A 17,386-nucleotide genomic window follows, 5' to 3' on the forward strand; every position below is an offset into this window, starting at 1 on the left:
CCAGAGGGAGGGGGGAGGGGGCAGCTGGGGGAGGGGAGTACTCTCCAGCGAAGAAACACGCATTGTTCCCGGGCGCCCGCCTCCCCCCCCCAGGCCAGCCCCCGGCCGCCATCCATTGGCCGCGCATACCGCCAATCACCCGCATGTAAACACCTTGGCCCTCAGCCATTCCTATAAAACCAATTACGGACCTAGGGGCTCCAGCAGTTTCCAGGCTCCCCACGGCGGGGCTGAATGATCAAAACTGGTGGTGAGAATTTTTCCCGGCCGTTTCTAGGCAGCCCTCCCCCTCCACCAGCTCGAACCCCCCTCCTTCCTCCCTCTCCTCCCTCTTCCTACCCCCTCCCCCGGCGTCTAGGCTGAGTGATCAAAATAGAGGAAGATGGTTGTCGCCGCAATCCAGGGCTTTGCAAGGCGCGGTTTAATGGGCCGCCTGTCAGCTTCCTGCTCGCAGGAGGAGGTGACAAGCCGAGCGAGCCGGGAAGGGTCTGGGGCCCGGCGGGCAGCACCCCGCGCCCGGGCCCCGGCCCCCTACCTCCCCTGGGGCGCGCCTTCTAGAATGCGCGGTGGAGACGCCAAAACAGACAAGGGCTGCTTTTTCCCTTTTTTACTCCCCCTTTTAAAACAAAGCAGCGATTCATTCCTTTTCCCCCAGCAGAGCGGTTGGGTGGGATGGGCAGGCGTGAAGGCCGTTTTCCTAGCCCCGGCCTGCGGGTCCCTCCCTGAAACCCTGTGTCAGATGGTTACTGATTAATATTTTGGAGAGGCCGCGGCGGCGGGTAGCGGGTGAGTCTCTAATCTTCTAAAAGGGGTTCCTATAGAAACGCGGGCCAGGGCGCACCCCCCGCTCGGCCCAGGCCGGGGCTGTGGCGCTTTGCACCGCGCGCCCTTCCCCAAAGCCTTTCTTTGCGTGGGCTCTCCCCACCCCTCCCCCCCAAAAAAAATCAGAGCAGAAAAAAGGATTAGATCGGCTGAGCGCGAACTGACTCCCTCTCGATTCTGACATTTCAGCCTATTAGCATTTCTCCACGGGGCCTTCTGAAACCTATTAAAGTGTAATATTAAAAACCTCTTGGCTGGGGGCCTCTCTCGCCTTCCATCCGCCGCGCCCCCTCCAGGGAGGGCGAGACCGGGAAAAAAAAAATCTGTTGAGCTCAGAGGAAGCAGAAGCCAAGCCCAAAAAGTGCTTGGCTGGCCGCGGCGGCCGAAGGGGGAGGGGAGCACCAATCCCCCAGACTTTGTACTTTTATTTTGCGCTTTCAGCAAAATCCTTTCTGAGTGGAGTCGCCGGGAGCTGCCCGCGGCAACCTACTTGGCTGCGGGCGCAAGGACTGCGGACGCGGTCGGAGGGGCCGCCCTGGGGGCCCCGCACCCTCTCTCTGCAGCCCCGCAGGGACCCATGCCCGGCTGGGCATTACGTACCCTCAAATGGAAGCTTGGAGGGGCAGAAATCCTTGCCGATCCTGCCTCGGAGAGCAACCGCGGTGATTAGATTTTAATTAAAACAAGAGAAGCCCGCTCTTTCGCCCTGCGCTGCGGACTCAGCGTTTTCGCATCGCTGGTTTTTTTTTTTTTTTTTTTAATCCATTTTTAAGCAACTTTTCTGGAGGGGGGGGGGGAAATGAGCTAGTTGGCGCCCGTCCGTTCTATTTTCTTTTCTCCACTTTTAGAAGAAAACGGACGGGGAGGGGTAGGCTTGGAGAAAGCGAACTGGGGGTGTCTAATTTAATTCCAGTATAAATTTGAGGAAAAAAGTTCAGCCTCTTGAGGGCAGTTTCAAGTTGCCCTGCAGGAGCCTCTGCGCTGGTTTCGAGGCTGCCCTCTTTTGGAAGCTGGAGCTCCGCAGGGGGAGGAGGGAGGAGTGAGAAGTAAAGAAAGGAACGAAAATAGCCGGAGCCGAGGGGAACAGCGGCGGTGTCCGCGCGAAGGTCTCAGTGGCGGCCGGGGCGGCGGGAGGTTCCCGGTGCGGCCCCGGAACGGCCAGGAGCAAAGACGGAGAGGAGAGGAGAGGAGAGGGGGGTTAGAGAAAGGAGGTATTGTGTCTTGTGTGCCTTGGGGGAGGGGGTTGACTGCAGAAATAAATGCAGTTGAGCTGCGCGGGGCTGCTAGAAGCCAAGGCAGGGGGAAGGGGCTGTGCGCGGGGGCGCAGCCCGGGTAGGCGCCTAGCATCCTTGAACCTTATCCGAAAGCCTTTGTGGGTCCCTAATAAGCCCTCCCACGCCTGAGCCCCCATCGTTTCCCCACCCCCCTGGTTGCCCTCCAATATTCGGAGCCCAGACCTTGATCCCCCACCCCATTATCCCCGCCCTTGATCTGGAATGTTTTGTTTTGTTTTAATCTTCGTATAGCTCAAGCAAAATATATCTTGAGAAAGTTGAGGTGGGGAATACAAAGGACTTGAGGGGCGGAAAAAAACAAAGCCGATTTTTATAAATGTTTAATGTTTTCACCCCTGGATGCTCCAAGACGCCGTAATTGTGATGGCGGGGTATGTGTGCCATAAATCATTTAGTTGCTAATAAAAATTCTGCCTGTTTGCCCTGCATTTGCCAATGGCGTTTGCATTTTCCAAGTATGTGCCTTTCTCTGCGTGGCGATCCGAGCCTGCATTTCATTAGGGTCGAGGTTCGGGGCAGGCGAGCCCCCCCCCCCTCCGCCTGCCCCCTCCTCCTGGGCCTTTGTGGGCCCCAGCCCCCTCGCGCCGCCCTCCCGGCACACACTCACACCCGCGGCCGCGCGGGTCGCCTCCGGAGCCCGGCCGGGCGCCGGGCCTGGGGACACGGAGGCAGCTGCTCCCGGGTCCTGGCCGCGGGGTGCGCAGGACGGCCTGCCAGCGCCGGCTCTCCGAGCGCGGCGTTCGTGGGGGCGCAGCGGGCCCCGCCGAGGAGCCGCCCGCCCCGGCCGATCGGTGCGCGCCCTAGTCTTTGCCGCCCCCTCGCCCCCGCCCGCCGGGCCCCGCGCCCCGGCGCCCCCGCAGTCGCTGGGTAAACAGCGGCCGGGAGCCATCTTGGGGCGGGGGGTGGGGGGGGTGGGGACGGATCCCAGGCCGGGTGGTGGGCGCAGCCGGGCTCCTCCGCAGACCCCCGCCGCCAGTCGTCGGCCACCTCTGGGAAATCCCTTGCCAAGCTTCGGGGTCTGCGGAAGCACCCTCTCCGCGCCGGCGGACCACACTGAGATGTCAAAGCCCGGCCGGGCGCCCTGCGCGGGCCGGGTAGGAGGCGCCCGGTCCGCGGTCCGCCCGGGTCTGGCCGCCATCTTCCGCCTCCCCCTTCTCCCCCCACCCCCCCCCCCCCCCGCCACATACTTGTGTTTACCCGGCGGGATCCTTGGCCAAAAAGTGTGTTGACGCAGTGCGTGTGTGTGTGTGTGTGTGTGTGTTTTGTACTGACTGGGCGGAAAATCGGCTGGAGGGGGGGACCTCCTGCAACTTGAACCTCAGTTCCCGGAGAGCCTGCCCAGGCCCGCGCTCTTGTCCACGGCCAGCCTGGGCCGCCGGAGCCGAGGCCTTTTGTGTGTTCTAGGCCTCCGGCTCCGTGCACGAGGCCCCACTGACAAAATTATTCCCCTTTGTTTTAAAACCAAAGGACAGGCCAACTTTGAGTCCGGTTCTCCTCGGCCGCGCCTTTGTCGCGGAGGCACAGCCCCGCGCCTTGGTCAACTCTGTTCTTTTCAGGGCTGAACCCGACTCTTTCTGGAACCCTGGTGTTGCTGGCCGCCTGAATACATTCTCCCCTTACCCTTCCCGGGAAGAAAATGGGCATCCTTTCGTAGGCGAAGACATAGGAGCCGCCACCACCCGTCTCCCCAAACCGCCTTCCCGGTGGGGACCTCGGTTCCCTCGCTGTGCCAGCTTCTTGGTGAAAGGGACCCCGAGCGTTCGCCGGCCTCTGCCACCGGCTCGGGAAGCCCTGGCCGGATCTGGGGCTTAAAAGCGCCGGTTTTCCAGGTCCCGGGTCTGGCAACCAGGGAGCTCCCGGCCCGGGCACCGCGAAAACCCGGAGAGGCTGCGCCCGGGACATGCATTCTCGCCATCCCTCTGGTGCTGCGACTGGCTCAGCCACGATTCAGCGCCGAGCCGAGGTTCAGCCAGCTCAGCCAAGAGGGGTCCCGACCCTCCAGGAAGACCAAGGACGCGGCGCCCAAGCCCGAACGCGGCAGGGACAAGAGCGCTGGGTGGGCAGAGCCAGGGCTGAAGCACCAGGCTCGGCCCGGAGGATCCCGGCGCGTCTCGGCTCCGCCTCCGGCCCTGGCCGCTTTCCCCGGCCCGGGTCGGGTCTTCCATTCCACTGTTTGTCTCGGAGAGGTCGGAGACGTGCTCGGTGCACAGGGGGCCGGATACGGCCATAAATCTTCAAGCGGGACCTCCTTCCCGTCGCTCACACGCCGGTGCTCCTGGCCGCCCTGGCATCCCGGGCTGCACTGGGCGCCCTGCTTTCCCCGCCATGGCCTGGGGTTCCCTGGAGCGGCGCGGGGAGTGAAGGCCGGAGCGTCCCCATTCGCCAAAGAGAGGGAACAGCCTCTCCCCGTTCTGTGCCACCGCCTTCCATCCCCGCGGTTGCTGGACCCTGAGGCTGCCCGGGCCTCACTGGATCTCCGCCTGGGGTGGGGGTACCGGGGCCAGGCACTTACTCCTAGGAAGGTTCGTTGAGGCTGGAATGGGCACACGGCCACCTGCTTGAGCCCAACTCCCGCACCGTTAAGGGGTGACGCCAGGGTTAGGATCAGAGTGCCTTTTCAGATCTCAGCCAGCTGCTCCTCTCCGAAGACCCTGCTTTAATCCCACGCCATCGTTCTGCCCTCAAGAGTCCTCTGCAGGCGCACGATATAGGGGAGGTGGGCTTGTGTGTGTGTGTGTGTGTGTGTGTGTGTGTGTGTGTGTGTGCATGCGGGATGAGGACCAAGCAGGGTGTCTGCGGTAGCCGGGCCCGGAGGGGGGGCTCGTGTACCTCCCCCCCCCCGCGCCAGCCCATTTCTCCCTTTATGCCAGGGATACCCTGGACTTTTCGCCTCCCAGTCGGCACCCCTATCCGCCACCAGCTTTGGCGTCTATAGCCGAACCATCGGGAAACCAGGAATTGGTGGAGCGCTGGTGGCAGCCTGGTAGGGGTGGTGGTCTTTCTACCTGAGCAGTCACGGAGCACCCGGAGGGCAGACCCAGAGAAGGTGAATTTACGATAATAACTCTTAATGTCACCAGCATTGTTTGTCTCTTTGCCAGAGGGGCGGGGAACAAGCCTTCTGGCGGGTACCTCGCATCAGCCGAGCAGAGCAGGCCGCGCGCCAGATCAGGGACAATCACCTCCAAATGGTCTTTGCTCTTGGCTCGGGACTTCGGTGGGGACAGCCGAGAAAGGGGGAGGCCTTCACCCCCTCGTAGGCACCTCCCCCTCACCGTGCCAGTGACACAACTGCAACGGCCCCGGGGCAGATGCCGGAGGTGGAAGGTTTGGAAACCTCGGCCCGAAACGATCTTACTGTGGGAGCTTCGCTCCTTCCTAGAATTTCTAGAAGCACATTCGGAAGGGATCGCGAGGGCTTCGGCAGGGCCCAGAGGAATGCGAGCGCTCGCCCCGCCGCCCGGGAGCGGATGAGGCTGCCCAGCCGCATTCCGGCCGTGCCTCCCCGCCTCGGCCCCGGCCCCCGCCGCGGCGCCCCAGGAAGCGTCTCCGAAAACAAAGCTCTGCGGTTTCAGCCCAAGGTTAAAGTCCACCACGAGCGTGTTTTTTCCCCCCCTCCGGAATCCGAGAGCGATAGCGTTTCTCCAAATAAACCGCCAATAAATCAGCTCCCGGGGCCGCCTGCTGAAGAGCTCTGCTGACCTTGGGGAGTGGTTTTCCTGCTCAGACCCCTCCGAGGACAGCGGTGGGGAGAGGGCCGCGGGGCCGGCCGCACCCGCCCCCCCCCTCCAGAGAGAGGCGGAAGAGGGATGGCCAAGGGCATTTGTGGGCGGTTATTGTGGTACTTGTGTGCTCAGAGGGTAGGGGGAAGGTTTGGAATTGGGGGGCGGTGGTTATCTGGGGGGCTGGAAGCGCCTGATTGGCAGGGGTTATTGTGGGTGCTGGTTGCTTTGGGGGAGGCTGACCGCCTGCCCATTAATTGCGTGGGTGCCCACACTCTTTTAGGCACTGTTCTAGGATGAACAAGGCATCTTTGGGGGCCTCCTTTGTCTGGGTGTGCCTGGGTGTAGTCTGCAGGCAAGTTTGTGCCGGTGTGACTAATGGATTTATGTATGTCAGTGCCAGGGTGACTAATGGAGGGCTTGGCAGCGCGTGTGGTGGGGAGTCAGAGCCCCGGGGGGGGGGGCTGCCTCCTGCCTGGTCTTTAGGGGTTCACTTCTCCGGTTGCGGTTGCCAGCCTCCAGCTGTGTTGGGGCCTCTGAAGCCCGCCCCGGGCACCTCCCCGGCGGGCCTGTGTGCGTCCAGATCTCAGGAGCAAATTTCCACCGCAGCCCTGACCCCAGAGGTACCTCTGTCCCCTCCTGCCACCCTGATCCGCTCTGCCCCTGCAGACCCAGGCCCGCCCATCCCCTTCCGTGGCAGAAAACTCCCAGTTTGCTTCTTTTCCAGTTTGGAGATTTCTTTTGATGCAAACTGGCCCCTGCGTCATGCCAGCTTTGACAGCCCCTCTGACTTTGGAACCGTAGTGCCCATTTAACGGATGAGAACCCCAAGGAGAAGGGACGAGCTCCCACGGCTAAGAAGTGGCAGCCATCTAAGCCAGGCAAGGAGATGGGATACAAATGGGGGGCCCCAGGCCTGACTGACGAGCTACGAGAACAGAGAACCAAGGGAACCACGCTAAGGCACCCTGCCGCCCCCCTTTACAGCCCTTCCTCATCAATCCCCCAGGGGCGGGCGACAGAGGTCAGAGGTCGGTGGGAGTCCTTTTGACCTGGGGTAGGGAGCACATTCCACATTCCAGGGTTGGAGGGGGCCGGGTCGGGAGTTCAGGAGAGCCGGCCCTGGGTGCCCCATACCTGCTGTAGATTCTGGCTCAGGACGCACCTGGAGAATCATTCCCATCTCCCTCAGAGTCTTCTGGTTTCTGACACACACATACACACCCCCAATCTCTGAGTGCTCCAATAGGTGTTCTCGCTGCTGCTTCCACACGCCATCTGTCCTCTGCGTCTGTGCCCGGGTCAGAGACACACTAGTCCAAAGGGTCCCTGCAACCCAGAGATATGGGGTGATCTTCCTAAGGTCAGCCAGTCTGGGTAGCAACAAGCAAGCCAAACAGGTGTCTGCCCAGCTCTCGGCCTTCCGTGCTCCTCACTGGTGCTCCATGACCCTTGGTGGCATCTCCAGGGAGGGGACAGCAGCACCTCCTTCCCAGGCCTCCTGGGAGTGGCTCCCAGGACCTCTATCTCTGTCTCTTTTTTACACGCACTTGCGTGCGCACACACACACACACACACACACTGGGTCTCTCTTCACCTCCCTCCTCCCTTTTTTTTTTTTATTCTTCTTTGGCATTTTCTTTCAAGCAGAAAATAAAAACATTTCCCATGGCTACAGCTTTGAAAGCTTCCCTCTCCTCTCTGCCTTCCTCTCGCCCCCACCCCCATGTGGATCCATTTCTAGAGTCAGCATAAAGTCGAAAACAAACCCTGAAGATCAAACTTGACAGGCGCCCCCTTCCTGCCTCTCTCCGCTTTCTCCGCGTGTCTTGGCCTGTCTCCACCCTGGAGATGAGTGGGAGGCAGCACCCAACACACACGCGTGCACTCCCACACCTTCTGTGGCCACAGGGAGTCTCTTAAGAATCTTCTAGAGCCACCCCTGCCAGAAAGGCCTGCTGCTCACCTGGCCCGGCTCCATCCAGCCCTCCTGTTGGGGGCCATCTTCTGTGGGTTGATTATCCCCCAAATTCCTATGTTCGGGTCCTAGCCCCAGTACCTCAAAGCGTGACCTTGTTTGGAAACAGTGTCCTTGCGGATATAAGTGGTTAAGGTGAGGTCATCCTGGAGTAGGGTGGGCCCCTAATCCAGTATTCCCCGGGCCCTTATATAAAGGAGTCACAGACAGATACAGAGGGAAGGCTAAAAAGACAAGAGACGGCCGGCCATCCGTGAGATGAAGGGAGAGGCCTGAACCAGACGCCCTCACAGTCCCTAAAGGAAGCCACTCTGCCCACACCTTGACCTTGGGCTTCTGGCCTCCAGGACTGAGAGACTGTGAATTTCGGTCGTTTCAGCCACCCGCGTCGTGGTCCTTTGTCACGGCGGCCCCAGCGCATTCATACACCATCCCACGTTTAAGTGCCCACAGGAGTCAGGCAGGAAAGAAATGAGCAAAAGTCAGAAAGCATCTAGAGAGGGCAATTTGTCACAGTCCCGGCCAGTGGTCCCCAAGGGTACCAGATCTTCCGTGGTTCGGGGCAAGTCGGTGTGTCCGTTAGAATGAGGTAGGTTATCCCGCAGTGACAAAAATCCCCACCATCTCAAAGGCTGAGCGCAACGCATACAAATCTATTCTCCCTGATGGGTTGTTTGCTCTGAGCCTAGACGATGCTCCAGGGCAGCTGACCTCCTTGTGGCACCCAAGCACTTAGATTCAATTCACCTGGATCTGAGACAATCACAGGGAAGGGAGGGTCACCGCACTGGGGTTTTACTGCCAGAGCCCAGAAATGTTACACGCTGCTTCCCACCCACGTGACCACACCCAACTCAATGGTGCTGGAAGGTGGCTCCCCGCCCCCCGCCCCCACTGTCCCCCGTGCCCAGGAAGGAGAGGAAAACCAAAGACGGGTGAGCACAGGTGATGTCCACCACAGCTGGAACGGGACATCTCCCTATCTGTTAACTTTTTTTTCTTAAGATTTTATTTTGGGGGCGCCTGGGTGGCTCCGTTGGTTAGGCGTCCAACTTTGGCTCAGGTCATGATCTCGTGGTTTGTGAGTTCAAGCCCCGCCTCAGGTTCTGTGCTGACAGCTCAGAGCCTGGAGCCTGCTTTGGAGTCTACGTCTCCCTCTCTCTCTGTCCCCTCACTCCTACTCTGTCTCTCTCTCTCTCTCTCTCAAAATAATAAATACACAAAACTTGTGGTAAAATATACATGACATGAAGTTTACCACCTTAACGATTTATGAGGGCAGAGCTCGGTGGCATGAAGTCCATTCCCATTCTCTGCAGCCACCGCCACCATCCATCGGCGCAACTTTTTCATCTCAAACCGAAACGCCATCCCCATGAAGCAGTTCCCACCCCCTCCCCCAGCCCCCCTGGGCACCCACCCTCCGGCTTTGTGTCTCTGGGAACTTGACTCCCCTGAATGCCCCACGTAAGCGGAATCCTACGGTATTTGCCCCTGTGCGTCTGGCTTATTTCACTTAGTATAACGTCTTCGAGGTTCGTCCGTGTTGAAGCAGGTGCCAGAACTGCCTTCCTTTTTAAGGCCGAATAATATCCCCATTGTATGGCTAGGACCACATTTGGTGTATCCGTTCATCTGCGGACGGACACGTGGGTTCCACCTTTTGGTTCCTGTGAACAGTGCTGCTGCAAACAAATTTCTCTGCGGGTCCCCGCTTCTAGTTCTTTGGGGTGTAAACCCAGAAGAGGAATTACGGATCATGTGGTATGTTGATGTCTGCTATTTGGAGGGACCTCCGTACCGTTTTCCATAGCAAACTCACCGTCTTACGTTCCCACCGACAGCGCACAGGGTTCCGAGTTCTTCGCGTCCTCGCCGACGCCCGGCGTTGTATACGCAGGCTGCGTTTTGGGTTTTTAACTCGCCATCCCAACGGGTGTGCAGTGGTATCTCGCTGTGGTTTGGATTTGCATCTCCCTAATGATTACTGGTGGTGAGCATCGTTTTGTGTGCTCATTAGCCATTTGTAGATCTTCAGAGGAATGTCCGTGCAGGTTTGCCTGTTTTTAATGTTTTTTTTTTTTTAAACTTTATTAATTTCGAGAAAGAGCACGAGCGGGGGAGGAGCAGAGAGAGGGGAGAGAGAGAGATTCCCAGGCAGGCTCCATGCTGTCAGCACAGAGCCCGACGCAGGGTTCGAACTCAGGAACCTCGAGATCCTGACCTGAGTGGAAGTCATATGCTCAACCAACTGAGCCACCCAGGCGCCACCCCCGCCCCCACCCCCGTTGCAAATGGTTTTAATCGTTGTTTGCTTTGTTTCTGTCCTTGGCACTATTTTTAACACTGTGATGACCAAAATGAAACACTCTGGTAGGCCACCTGCTGGTCCCTGGTTTGCCAGCCTCAGGGAGATTGTGCTCTGATTGTCCCAGGCGGTCCCTGCACCTTCTAGTGGTTAATGTTTTCCTGGGGCCACACGCTGCAGTTTGTTTAACAAATAAATACTCACCCGGTCAAGTGGGAAACAGAGTGGCCCAGAGTCCTGCCCTCGGGGAGCTGACAGTCCAGGGAGTGGGACAGTTGGTCAACAAAGAACCGTGAGTGTGGCGAGCACAGGACAAGGAGGAACAGGGGGCCCCGGAGCAGCACAGGGGCCAGACCAGGTAGGGTCTCGGTCTAGAGGAGGAAACAGATGTAAGTACTTGGTACCCAACCTCTTTTTTTTTTTTTTTGATGTTTATTTATTTTTTGAGAGAGGGAGAGAGACAGAGTGTGAGTGGGGAGAGGGGCAGAGAGAGAGGGAGACACAGAATCCAAAGCAGGCTCCAGGCTCTGAGCTGTCAGCACAGAGCCCAACGCGGGGCTCGAACTCACGGACCGTGAGATCATGACCTGAGCCCAAGCCAGACAGATGCTTAACAACTGAACCCCCAGGTGCCCAGTATCCGACCATGTTAAATAAAATACTGGGGTCCACAGCTAGAAAAGCCAGAAACAGAACAGTGGCAGGTGTGGATGGACCAGGCGCCCCCCCTTTCTCCCTCCCTGCCTCTCCCCTCACTCTCCCCCAACGCCTCCATTTTCCTTCCCTTGCCATTGGCCTTACTCTCTCCTTGGAGCACCGGCTTTGTCTGTGGGGTGGGATATGGCCAACCTCAGACCTGCAGCAAGAAAGAGGCAGTTCCCCAAAGGGATGTGGTGAGAGTTGACAGAAACAGGACTAGAGCCGGGCAGAACGCAGACCGTAGTGCGCCCTCTACCCATCGAGCTCTCCTCCAGGGGCAAGGACGAATCAGACCTGAGGGATGGCCGATGCACAGATTTATCCCGAGGCCTGGCTCCGGAGGCAGAACGTCACCGAAGGTCACCCCAGCGCTCACAACGGCCACCGACCTTGTGCTCCTTCTCCTCCCCTTCCCCTCCCCCTCTCCTGGGTTCAAGTCCCGACTCTGCCGCCTACTTGACGAGTGACATTTGCAAAGTCACTTCCCTGTCTCAGCCTCAGTTTGCCTGATGACCCCTCCCCCGCTTTCTCTGTGGCGCTCGACACCCTGCCCGCACCAGCACACCCGGGCCCCACCGTTCCAGTTCCAGAGGATCAAATACCACACTGTGGGACACGGGGGCCGGCCTTCCCGAGTGGCCGTTCTGACACGCTATAACCTCTGCCAATGGCCACGCAGAGTCTCCCTGCTCCAGCGCGACCCTGACATGCCTCCCATTCCAGGTGCGTGGTCCTCTAACAAGATGCGTGCAAGTGACACCACGTGGCTCCCAAGCGAGGTCAGCAGAGGAGACACCAGGCTCACGTGGAACCCCGAGCCAGCAGGTGAGAAGCTGGACTGCCCGAGGCCACCACATACTTAGGAAGCTCCACCCACATGCGGACGCCCCCAGTAGTCTCTCCAGGGGACAGAAGGCTCGGCTCAGGGCACCCCCACAGCCAGCATCCACTGCCGACACGTGTGAGCAGAAAGGCGCCTCCTCAGAGCTGCGTGAGCGAGGCCTGGGAGCTCCGTGACCGCCCAGGTCACGCGCGGGGGGGGCTGAGCTGGGACTGGAACTCGGTTCTATTTCCCCCCCCCACCGCCCGGCCGCCCTCCTTGGTGGGTGCTTGAATGACCACAGAAGAAAACGGTCTGGACTGTGGAGCCAGCCACCCATTTGCGATGTTGGCAAGGCCGCTTCCCTCTCTGAGCCTCGGTTTGCCTGTCTGTGAAATGGGGCTAACGTACTCCTTTCCCGGGATCGGGGGGGGGGGGGGGGCGGGTGCGTGCCTGTGCTGAGCGTGCAGATGGTGGCCGATGCCCTCATCTTTCTGAACACCGGCAGGTGTTCTGATAGCCAAGGGGGCCTGGGAGCCCATGCGGCAGGGTGACCGCCACCTCACTCCCTCCGGAGGCTGGTGACGGCTGGGTACCGAGCAGGTGCTCAGGAAAGGATGGCTTCACAGCTGGGCTGTGGTCAGCCCAGTCCCCAAGCCACTGCCCCAATGCTTCTTGAGCAGGACAGGACCGAAGCCAGCTGCACGGCTCTCCTGTCGCTGTCATGACCAATAGCTACTCACTGGGTGGCTTTAGACACCAGACGCTTATTCTCTTACAGTTCAGGAGTTCAAAATCAAGGTGTCAACAAGGTTGATTCTTTCTTGGGGGCTGTGGTGGACAGTCTGCTCCAAGCCTCTCTCCCGCGTCTGGGGGAGACCGGCGCCCCTCGGCCCTCCTGGGCGTGAGTCCGGGTCCCCCCGGCCACTGCTGCCACGGTCACACGGCTGCCTTCCCTCTGGGTCTGTCTTCACGTGGCGTTCTCCTCTTATAAGGACACCAGTCATATTTGATTAAAGGCCTGCCGTGCTCCAGTGGGACCGCATCTAACCGATTACACCTGCAATGACCCTATTTCCAAATAAGGCCACATCCTGAGCTGCCAGAGGTCAGCACTTCTAGATGTCTTCACGGGGCACACGATTCAGCCCGCAGCACCGACCTTGGGCCCTCGCCCCCCTGCCCCATCCCATCACCAGGACACAAGGGGGGCCACTCCCTCAAAGGAGTGGGGTCCTCCAGCGCTCCAGGAGGCAGAGGGGGAGATTGGGGCTCGTGCTGGAGGGGCAGCGCTGGCAAACCACCCCATCCCCTAGGCACACTTTCCCTTCCGGGTGCCCTAACCTGAGGGGTTGCAACCCAGAGCCACCGTGACTCCAGGGGCCCCCCCGAGCGAGGCACGGGGGGCCCAGGCAACCCTCAGCCAGGAGGAGAAACCCTCCTCCTGCGTGTCCCACACTCTGCAAGGGCCCTGGCAGAGCAGAGCTGGGCCCCCGTTGCCCACGAGGTAGCTGGGCAACAAGACCGGGGGGGGTCTTGTCGTGACGCGGACACGGAGGCCCAGGAGGGAGAGGTGACTTGTCCGGGGTTATGTGGCGAAACAGTGATGAGAAGAGTCTTTTTTTTTTTTTAATGATTATTTATTTTTGAGAGAGAGAGAGAGACAGAGCGTAAGTGGGGAAGGGCAGAGAGAGAAGGAGACACAGAACCCGAAGCAGGCTCCAGGCTCCAAGCTGTCAGCACAGAGCCCGATGCGGGGCTCAAACCCACGAACCCTGAGATCATGACCTGAGCCGAAGTTGGACGCTCAACCGACTGAGCCACCCAGACGCCCCGAACCCGGATCCTTCTGACCGCGCTGTTTCCTCCCAGGGACCCCTTCCCCCCTCTTACAGCTGTCTCCTACTCGTCAGTCACCCCTTCGAGCCTAGAGGCCCGTGTCAGTCTGCTCGGGCTGCTGTGACAAAGGCCGAGCACTCAGCCAACCAGGCATGTATCTCTCACAGCTCTGGAGGCTGAAAGTCCAAGATCAAGGCCTCAGCAGACTCAGCGTTTGGGGAGAATCAGCTTCATGGTTCACAGACGGCTGTTTTCTCACCGTGTGGTCACACGGCCGAAGGGACGAGAGGCCTCTCTGGGGCCTCTTTTTTGAGGACACTAATCCCACTCCTGAGGGCTCCGCCTTCGGGAGTGAATCACCTCCCCAAAGCCTCCCCTCCCGATATCATCACATTGGGGCTTTAGGATCCCAGCAGATGAACTTCGGGGGACACATTCAGTCCACAACACAGCCCACACCGGAGGCCCCCTGCCTTCTGATCATTCTCTCCCCCACGTTCAACCCAGCAGAGCTCAGCGAACGTCCACCCAACGAACACATGAAGTGACGCCATGTGGGTAGGGTTTTCAAGGATGAATAGAAGTTTGCTAGGCGGAGAAGGCAGAGACAGACATCCCAGGCCCAAAGAATAGCCTGTGTTGAGGTCTAGAGACTTCTCAGCAGGGCCTGCCTGGCTCCCACGTGTCGTGCTGGGCCCCGGGGAGGGGGAGAGCCAGGCAAGGTCCCCCCATCCCAGGTGACTGGCCTCCCACTCATGAGCCAAGACCCATCAGCCTCCACAAGGAGCAAGGCCCCAGCACCTCCGCCCACAGGAGCCCAGCCTGGATGAGTTTAGGTATCTCTTTTCCCCTTCACGCCTGGGTAGGTTGAGTAGTACTTATTCAAACTTGTATTTTATTGGTGTTTTTGTTGAAAGCACAGGAATTATTCATGGCTGGTTTCGGTTCTCTTCTGGCAATGACCGCATCTTTGTACGCAAGGTACAAATTATGTGTCAGTTCGATTCACCGTCAATGGGAGGCCGCCCCCAAGCATCAGGCAGCGGAGGCTCTGGGGTCTAGAAGCCAAGCCTGGCTGCAGGCAGCAGGGACCTGAATGGCTCATAGTCCCCAAAGTCACTAAGGACTGGGGACGGAGATACAAGCGGATGACCATGGAAAAAATCCCACCTCCATCCCTTTCCCCTGGGATCATATCGGCCTCAGTCTTCCCATTTGAAAATGGGTATTGACGTGAGTGTTTGGGACACGGAACCATCCATGTTGCTTTCCACATGTGTTGTCACCCTCGCCTGGCCGATGTGACACGCCAGGGCCCTCTCTGAGGCCTAAGGAAGGGGCAGGGGTGCCGAAGGAAATGAGAAATGGAAACAGAAGCGCCAGCTTCAGCTCCTCTGGCCTCCTGAGGGTGGTGATGTGGGAACATGTCCCCGAGAACCTTTGACACCCTCCTGTTGAAAGGCGGGGTTTCCAGGGCGCCTGGGTGGCTCAGTCTGTTGAGCGTCTGACTTCGGCTCAGGTCATGACCTCACGGTTCATGAGTTCGAGCCCTGCATCAGGCTCTGTGCTGATGACTCAGCCTGGAGCCTGCTTCGGATTCTGTGTCTCCCTCTCTCTCTCTGCCCCTTCCCCGTCTTGTGCTGTCTCTTTCTCTCTCTCAAAAATAAACATAAAAAAAAAAAAAAAAAAAACCCAAGGATGTTCAGCAGCCCTCTTAAAGAGAAAAGAAAGGTGGGGTATCCATCCCTCCCCTCCATGACTGCTCAACAGAATGGGACAGAATCACCAAAGGTCTGAGCCAGGCCTTTCCGAACTGGCGTTTTCTGGTTTTGGTCTCCTGGGGTCTTGGGGTGATGCTCCTGGAAGCTAGCTGCCATGCCGTGGAGGAGCCCGTGTAGATGGGGACCCCCAGCCGCGAGCCCACATCTACACGCATGCTCGGCCCGCACACGAGCCCCCCCGCGGATGCCACGCGGAGCAGGTGAGGGGTCCTTGCCGAGATCCGCTCAGGTCGCAGATTCACAAACAAAATAAATGATTGTCATTGTCCTGAGCCACCAGTACCGGGGTGGTTTTTTATGTAGCAACAGAAAAGTAAAACATGGGGTGCAGCTGGAAAGAATTTCTTTCTCTCTTTTTTTTTTTTTTAGTGTTTATTTTTGAGAGAGAGACAAGGAAGGAAAGAAGGGAGGAAGGGAGGGGGAAAATCCTACAGTTGGGAACCAGATGGGTCGTCTTCCTGGGACCACGAGGAGGAGAGCAACTCAGATCCCTCCTGGGTTGAGTAGTGTCTCCCCAAAATTCACGCCTGCAGAACCTCAGAGTAGGACCTTACTTGGAAATAGGGTCTTTGTAGATGCCATTGAGACGATTAGAACTAAAATGTAGTTCCAGCGCGGTCACACTGGGTTTCTCTCCTATTCGATTCTATTCTACTCTACGTTATTCTGTTTTTCCCCCACTGGATTTTTAGAGTGGGCCCTAATCCAGCGACGGCTACTCGTATCAGAACTGGGAGCTTTGGACACAGCTGCCCACACGGAGGAAGGAGGCTGTGTGACCACAGAGACAGACATCAGGGTGGCAGCGCATGCCAAGGAACGCGGAGACAAGGCACGGGAGGGGTTCTCCCCCGGGGCCTCCAGAGGGAGCATGTCATTGAGGACTTCTGGCTTCCGGAATTAAGAGAAAATAGATTTCTGAGCCTCTCACTGTGTGGTGATGTGTAGGGCACCCCTAGGGAGCTAATACAGCACCCCATTCCGGCTGGACCAGCTTCTGCGACCTGTCAGTGTTCTTCCTGGCTTACACATTCCCCCGCTGTTCCTCTTCATCCCCTGGGCCATCCACCGGGAGGAGCTTGGAGCCTGGCCGGGAAGGTAAGCAGGGACCCAGCCAATCGAAGAACGTGTGGCCAGTGCAGACGGCCAGAGGACAGTTCTTTCCGGCCACTGACGGTTCCCAAACATGCCTGCACCTTCTCTGCACGTCCCCATCGAGAAGGGCACTCTAGGGGCACCTGGGTGGCTCAGTCGGTTAAGCGTCCGACTTGGGCTCAGGTCATGATCTCAGGGTTCGTGGGTTCGAGCCCTGCATCGGGCTCGGTGCTGACAGCTCAGGGCCTGGAGCCTGTTTCAGATTCTGTGTCTCCCTCTCTCTGCCCCTCCCCCGTTCATGCTCTCTGTCTCTCTCTGTCTCAAAAATAAATAAACGTTAAAAAAAAAATTTTTTTTTAATAAAAAAAATAAAAAAAAATAGAGAAACGTTTAAAAAACATTTTTTACGGACTTCAAGTGGTACTACAAAGCTGTAGTCATCAAGACAGTATGGTACTGGCACAAAAACAGACACTCAGATCAATGGAACAGAATAGAGAGTCCAGGAATGGACCCACCAACATATGGCCAACTCATCTTGACAAAGCAGGAAAGAATATCCAATGGAAGAAAGACAGTCTCTTCAGCAAGTGGTGCTGGGAAAACTGGACAGCGACATGCAGAAGAATGAGCCTGGACCACTTTCTTACAGCAGACACAAAAAATAAACTCAAAATGGGTGAAAGACCTCAATGTAAGACAGGAAGCCATCAGAACCCTCGAGGAGAAAGCAGGCAAAAACCTCTATTACCTTGGCCGCAGCAGCTTCTTACTCAACACGTCTCCGGAGACAAGGGAAACAAAAGCAAAGATGAACTATTGGGACCTCATCAAAATAAAAATCTTCTGCACAGCGAAGGAAACAATCAGCAAAACTAAACCAATGGAGTGAGAAGATATTTGCAAACGACAGATCCGATAAAGGGTTAGTATCCAAAATCTATAAAGAGCCTCTCAAACTCAACACCCAAATAACAAATAATCCAGTGAAGAAATGGGCAAAAGACATGAACAGACACTTCTCCAG

The 17,386-nt window shown here is 58.0% G+C and overlaps 1 long non-coding RNA gene across 1 annotated transcript; it reads left to right on the top strand.

The window, feature by feature from the left end:
- The first annotated feature begins 106 nt into the window (after nucleotides 1-106).
- LOC132689646 (uncharacterized) lies at nucleotides 107-16,693 on the top strand. Its single transcript, XR_013552897.2, has 3 exons — nucleotides 107-786; nucleotides 11,548-11,649; nucleotides 15,957-16,693. It is a non-coding gene; the product is annotated as an uncharacterized LOC132689646 (long non-coding RNA).
- Nucleotides 16,694-17,386: the final 693 nt, after the last annotated feature.

Source organism: Panthera onca, chromosome E3 (genome assembly GCF_046562875.1).
Source record: "Panthera onca isolate mPanOnc1 chromosome E3, mPanOnc1 haplotype 2, whole genome shotgun sequence".
NCBI lineage: Eukaryota > Metazoa > Chordata > Mammalia > Carnivora > Felidae > Panthera > Panthera onca.